Below are 7,246 nucleotides of genomic sequence, written 5' to 3'. Positions count from 1 at the left end.
CACGCCATCAGGAATCCCCGGGCTGCCGTCAAAACGGAGCGTACCGCCGACGGAGAATTTCGAGACTTGTGGGAGGAAACCGGAGCACCCGGAGGAAACCCAGGTACACACGAGGAGAACGTGCAGACTCCGCACAGACAGTGACCCAGTGGGGAATCGAACCTGGGACCGTGAAGCAACAGTGCTAACCACTGTGTCGCCCTAGAGAAGCGCATGGATTCGCAACCCATGAGATGAGGCGACAGGAGAGAATATAAATTAAAATGCTTTTAGCAACATTAAATATGTTTGTTTAAAGTGAAAGTTTGTCAGGAAACCTGAGCCAGCAAATCTTTATTGCACCAGGAGGAGGCGGTGAACCCTCTCGGGCATCCTCCGGCCTTCAGTCAGATCATGGCTGATCAGAATGTCATCTACAGCCTTATCTCCATGTCCCAGGTTAAATACGTCAATTCATCGACAGATTTGTGGGGAGAAAGATTGCGTGAGGAAGTGTTTCCTGAGCCAGAATTCTCCGGTTGTTACGATTGAATTTTCCCGCCGACAGCAGACCCCGCCAGCGGATTTTGCGGTGGTTACAATGGGGGATCCCGTTGGCAATCGGCGGGAAGATAAACTCCCACCGCTAGCAAACGGCGCGCGGCCGAGATACACATGGCTGGCGGATCGGACAATCTTGCCTCTAATTTCACTTCAGAATGGTCAGGCTTCAATTTTAATTTTGTGCCACTTTTTAATGGCTAAACATTTCTTCCCTCAGTTGCATTGGGTTCTCTGTATCCATTCTATCAAATCCCTTTAATCTTTTATACACCTAGACTGGGGATACCAGCCATAGGGAATACCATCCCTGCCTCGAGAAACTGCAGCTTCGTGCCCCACTCCAGGACTCGATGGGCAAGGAAGCTGTTCATAACCTGGCCAAAGAGATTGACTATGAATCTGAATCCTTCCAATACACCAATGGCAGGTGGTAAGAGTGGGCGAGAGTCCTGATCAGCCATGTGGTGGTAAGAAGTTTGGAGCCTCAAGCATCACTATCCATAGCTACAGGCTACAACACGCATGTAGAATTACCATGGCAACTCGGAACTCCTGAGTGCAAAGTCAGACAACATAACCCCACATTGATCAAATCACCCCTCTATCTTCTCCAGGAATACAAAGCTATTTATTTCAATGTAGGTGTGACATTAATAATTTTTATTATTGTCACAAGCAGGCTTACCGTAACACTGCAATGAAGTTACTGTGAAAATCCCCTCATCGCCACATTCCGATGCCTGTTCGGGTACACAGAGGGAGAATTCAGAATGTCCAATCTACCTAACAGCACGTCTTTCGGGACTTGTGGGAGGAAACCGGAGCACCCGGAGGAAACCCACGCAGACACAGGGAGAACATGCAGACTCCACAGACAGTGACCCAAGCCGGGAATCGAACCTGGGACACTGGAGCTGTGAAGCAACAGTGCTAACTACCGTGCTGCCCAAAGATATTTCAGATCACAGCCTCTGCGAGTTGGGTAGAAAAGGTTCTGAGGGGTAGGGAGCAAAGGTGGGTAAATGGAGTTGAGATACAGATCCATGATCTAACTGAGTGGGTTAGGCTTGAGGAGCTAAATGGCCACTTCCTAATCCTCGGTGTAGACTCCAGTGCCTGTTGGCAGGAATGAGACAGATTGGGAACAAATTGTGGTCTTGCACCTGCCTTCATCCAGATCTCCCTGTAAATGTTAATAGTCCCAGCGAGAGCTAGAAATGTCGATAAAGCCCAGACTCAATAGTGACCGGTTTCCTTCCAGCAAGAATGTGGGTGAACAAGTTCAGACAATCTGACAACTTTAACATTACTTTTACTCACTTATTTTCACGAGTAGGCTTCAATGAAGTTACTGTGAAAAGCCCCTAGTCGCCACATTCCGGTGCCTGTTCGGGAAGGCTGGTACGGGAACCGTACGAGGCCCGTACCAGCCTCCCCGAACAGGCACCGGAATGTGGCGACTAGGGGCTTTTCACAGTAACTTCATTGAAGCCTACTCGTGACAATAAGTGATTTTCATTACTTTTACTGACATTGGATTTAAAAAAACAACCATCTTAATTCAAATTTCCATGATGGGATCTAAACTCACGTTTTCTGTGATTATAAATGCAGGATTCATCCTCGTGATAAAATACACTGGGCCTGACGTTACTGTAATGCACAATCTTGTCACCAGATGTCACTCCATTATAGTTTTGGAAAAGGCAATGAAGAGTAAACTTCCCGATCGGTACAAATATTAACATTAATGTCTTGCGGCAACTCATTTGAAATAAGTAATCAAGAGATCTGGGGTTAAAATTGCATCAAGCACCACAGTTTCAAATTTGCGCAGCATCTCTAACTCAGCTGTCTGAAACGCCCCAAGTGCATTCACGTAATGAATTACCCTGCAGCAACTTATTTTCGCACAGCAAGCTTCCACAAACAACATTGAAATGAATTGTCAGTTAGCCAAGCAATGCTAACTGAGGATCAGATATAGACCAGGTCACTGGGGAGATGCCCTTACCCATTCTTAAATGGTGCTGTGGAACAAGGACATACGAAATAGGAGCAGGAGGAGGCTATTCAGCTTTTTAAAAAATAAATTTAGAGTACCCAATTATTTTTTCCAATTAAGGGGCAAATTAGAGTGGCCAATCTACCTACCCTGCACATCTTTGGGTTATGGGGGAGAAACCCACGCAGACACAGGGAGAATGTGCACAGTCCACACAGACAGTGACCCAGGGCCGGGATTCGAACCCAGGTCCTCAGTGCCATAGGCAGCAATGCTAACCACTGCGCCACCGTGCTGCCCAACTATTCAGCTTTTTGAGACTATCGATCAGTCCCTGGTCGATCTATTTCAGCTCTGCCCTTCACAGAGAGTCCACAGCCTGACTAACTGACCACACTGCCTGATTTGGAAAGATAATTTTATTATCTCAGGATACTAGATCCAAAGAATTTACTTATATAGGGGCTGGTTTAGCACAGGGCTAAAGAATGGCTTTTAAGGCAGGCCAGTAGCGCGGGTTCAATTCCCGTACTAGCCTCCCCGAACAGGTGCCGGAATGTGGTGACTAGGGGCTTTTCACAGTAACTTCATTTGAAGCCTACTTGTGACAATAAGCGATTTTCATTTCTCGTTTCATTTCTTGTGTGCAACCAATATCTCAGTGTTGCATTCAGAAGCAAAGATTTCATTATAATCAAAGTTTTGTAAATTGTACCCATCAGTTGCTTGTCGGTTGAATTAGTACAGGGGTGGGCAAACTTTTCCGTGCAAGGGCCACATTCAGAAATTCACAATTTTAAAGGGGCGCATAGTATATTAAGTAAAATAATTAATATTTTAAATAGCCAAAATAAAAGGTCTTTAAAGAAAAAAAAGCACATTTATTTGAAAAACAAAGTAACTCAGTAAGTAACAGAACAATGTCAATGAGAATGATGCATCTGACTGCAGTCATTTACCAGTTTGTTGAAATAAGGTGTCAAGTTGCTTGTGCTGATCCTGAACACTGACAAGCACAGCCTAGCCGAGTCAACGATAAAAATGCGCATAGTGGGGTGGATGAGTGGGGCTGCCTTATTGGTCGGCTTAGTTGGGTGTGCAACCAATAGGAGTCCAGGTTACAAACAATAATAAGGCTTATTGTTTGTAACCTGGACTCCTATTGGTCGCACACCCAACTAAACCGACCAATGAGACAGCCCCACTCATCCACCCCACTACGCGCGTTTTTATGCGGCCCGCCAATGAGGTGCCCGGAATCATAACCGGCATTTTTGAAAAGCCGCTGAAGTAAATGCGCTTATTGAATAAGCGCATTTACTTCAGTGGCTTTTCCCCGGCGGCTTTTCAAAAATGCCGGTTATGATTCCGGGCACCTCATTGGCGGGCCGCATAAAAACCTTTGTCGGGCCGCATGCGGCCCGCGGGCCGTAGTTTGCCCACCCCTGAATTAGTAACTGTGAGGCAACAGGATATCGCCGACTCAGGAACTGCAAGTACAATTTTAAATTTGACACCAAATTGGGGATCTCATTAATACTGCGTCAAATTACACACACAATTCCATCTCTAACAGCACTGCAGGTGTACCTACTCCACATGGACTGCAGCGGTTCATGAAGGTGGCTCACCAACACCTTCTAAAGGGTAATTAGGGATGTGCAAATACTTGCCTGGCAAGTGATGCTACATCCCGTGAACAAATTAAAAAAATAATGCACAGGTGAATGGCAAAGAACCTTTATACCTATAAATGTCATTTTCCTCTTCCATGGGACGTGGGAGTCACTGGCAAGGTCAGCATTTGTTAACCATCCCTAATTGCCCTTGAACTGAATGGCTTTCTTGGCCATTTCAGAGGGTATTTAAGAGTCAACCACAATGCTGTGGGTCTGGAGTCACATATAGGCCAGACCAGGTAAGGGCGGCAGATTTCCTTCCCGAAAGGATATCAGTGAGCCAGATGGTAGTTCCATGGCCACCACGACTGAGACAAACTTTCAACACCAGGTTTTAAACTCCACCCACTGTCTATAGAATCCCTACAGTGCAGAGGGGAGCTATTCGGCCCATCGTGTCTGCACCAACCCTCTGAAAGTGCACTCTACCTAGGCCCGTTTCCACCCCCCCCCTTCTCGCCCTGTCCCCGTAACCCCTCAAATGGCCAGTCCACGGAACATACACACGTTTGGACTGTGGGAGGAAACCAGAGCACCCGGGGGAAACCCACGCAGACACGGAGAGAACATGCAAACTCCACACAGACAGTGACCCGAGGCCGGAATTGAACGATTCCCACTGGGATGCAGCTGTGCTAACCACTGTGCCGCCGTGCCATGTTGTGATAAGATTTGGACTCATGTCCACCTGGCTCTCTAGGGTACTAATCCAGTGGCATTGTCACTGCACCAACATGATCGGCGGATCATTCAAGCCTCACCCCACCCCCCCCCCCACCCACCATGGAAAGGTGGCAATCCAAGGAAAAGCAGACTAGACACCAATAGAGTGACCGTTTTATCAACACCTTCCTTCAATCCACAAACATGACCCTGGGCACCTCGTTTAATTCTCACCTTGTGCTCGTATTGATATTTCTGTCCTTGACCTGCTGCAATGTTCCAGTGATGTCCAATATAAGCGGGAGGAACTGCACCTCATCTTTCAATTGGTCACTTTCCAAACTTTTGGACTCAACTCTGAGTTCAACAATGTCAGACTCGGAATCTCGGCTCCATTTTGTTTCCTGTTCTTTTTTTGTCTCATTCTCTTTTCCTTCCGTCAGGGGCACACATTTGGACGGCACGGTAGCACAGTGGATAGCACTGTTGCTTCACAGCTCCAGGGTCCCAGGTTCGATTCCCGGCTGGGTCACTGTCTGTGCGGAGTCTGCATGTTCTCCCCGTGTCTGCGTGGGTTTACTCCGGGTGCTCCGGTTTCCTCCCACAGTCCAAAGATGTGCAGGTTAGGTGGATTGGCCATGCTAAATTGTCCTCAGTGTGCAAAAGGGTTAGGAGGGGTTGCGGGGATAGGGTGGAGGTGTGGGCTTAAGTAGGGTGCTCTTTCCAAGGGCCGGTGCAGACTCGATGGGCCGAATGGCCTCCTTTGGCACTGTAAATTCTATGATTCTCCCCGAGCATTTTTTGCCCCAACACCATTCCGTTTGGCCCTGTGCAGGCAGGTCTCAAAGGTATGACACAATTGGTTCCTCAAAACCACGTTGTCAGATGGAACATGATAAGTTGGAATTGATTTGCCCAGAGGAACACTGTTATAAATAATAATAATCCTTTAATCATAATCTTTATTACTGTCGCAAGCAGGCTTACATTAACACTGCAATGAAGTCTCTGTATGTTTGCTCGAGATCTCCTCCCATTCTTCCAAACTCCAGGGAATAAAGTGTACTTCACCTTTTCTTGTGGGACAATCCCTCCATCCCCGGAATGACTTCAGTGAACCTTCCCTGCACTCCCTCAGGGACCTTCCATTGGTGAGACCAAACTTGCACACAATGCTCCAGGTGAGCTATGTGTGATTGCTCCTGCCTCTACCACACTCTCCGACAGTGTATTCCACAACACACACTGGAAAAATCATTTTTCCAAATGTGGCCTTTGATTCCTTTGACATTTGTAGAGAGTACTTCAGTGTTTGGGTCCTTGACCTGTTCTCCTTCTCTATTCAGACTTGTTAGTTTGACAGGTCCTTCTCCTGCCTTTCTAAGGATTTTGAAAGGACATATACCAAGTGCTAATGAGTAACTGCAGTGAATTATTTTGTTGCTGTATTTGTGTTCTGAATGATGAAAGTGTAATGGAATATGACACTGCTGCCTCGTGTACCTTCAACTTTTTCACTTCCATTCATCAGTCACCCATCAATGGCCTGACTGAACAGCTGATCTGAATGACTAAGAGCGACCCTCAGTGAGGCTCAAGGTTTGCTTTAGAAAGGATGGCACGCTGCTTTGAATTGCAGCATTCCTAGCCTCTCGGAGGAAGAAAAGTGAATGGCTTTACCTTTTGTTTCAAAGCTGAAGCATCACCTATAGTCATGAGATTGGGAAATAAAATGGATCATGCACGGTCTTTAATCATGGCTTCATCTTTGAATAACATCGTCCAAACCCTAGGGGGCGGGATTCTCCAATTCTGAGGCTAAGTGCGGACGATTTGTGGCGTTTTATGTGGAAACAATTGGCCCCACCCCCTCCCCGATGCTGCGACCGGGGAGGAGCCAGCAGCCGCGCCACATAATACGCCCGGCCTCCACGAAATAAACGGCCGGAGAAATGCCGGGTCCATGGTCGCGCATGCGCACGGCGACGACCTGCAGTGGTCGAGCCGTACGACATGGCGCCTTGTCACTAGTCATCCCTACGGCGTACGGCACGCTCCGCGATGACACCCTTTTGGAGGGGCGGACCATGTAAAACCTGTGGGAAAAAAAACAAGCGCCGCCCCCAATTCCGTTGTCGAGATTCACTGCCTGATCACCAATTACGAAATTGGTGTCGGGAACGGAGTATCCCGCTCATGCAGAAGTACAAGAGCAGGAGGCGGATGGGAACATCGCCATCTGCGAGGGCCCTTCTGATCCACGCATCATCCTGACTTCAAATTATATCAGACTTAATCCCTTCCCCAGGATGAGTGTGGACTAACTGAAGTTCCATACATGTTTATATGTGTCCTT

The sequence above is a fragment of the Scyliorhinus canicula genome, chromosome 1, assembly GCF_902713615.1.
Source record: "Scyliorhinus canicula chromosome 1, sScyCan1.1, whole genome shotgun sequence".
NCBI classification, from domain to species: Eukaryota; Metazoa; Chordata; class Chondrichthyes; order Carcharhiniformes; family Scyliorhinidae; genus Scyliorhinus; species Scyliorhinus canicula.
The sequence above is the reverse complement of the archived record's forward strand: the minus strand, read 5'-3'. Positions refer to the sequence as shown.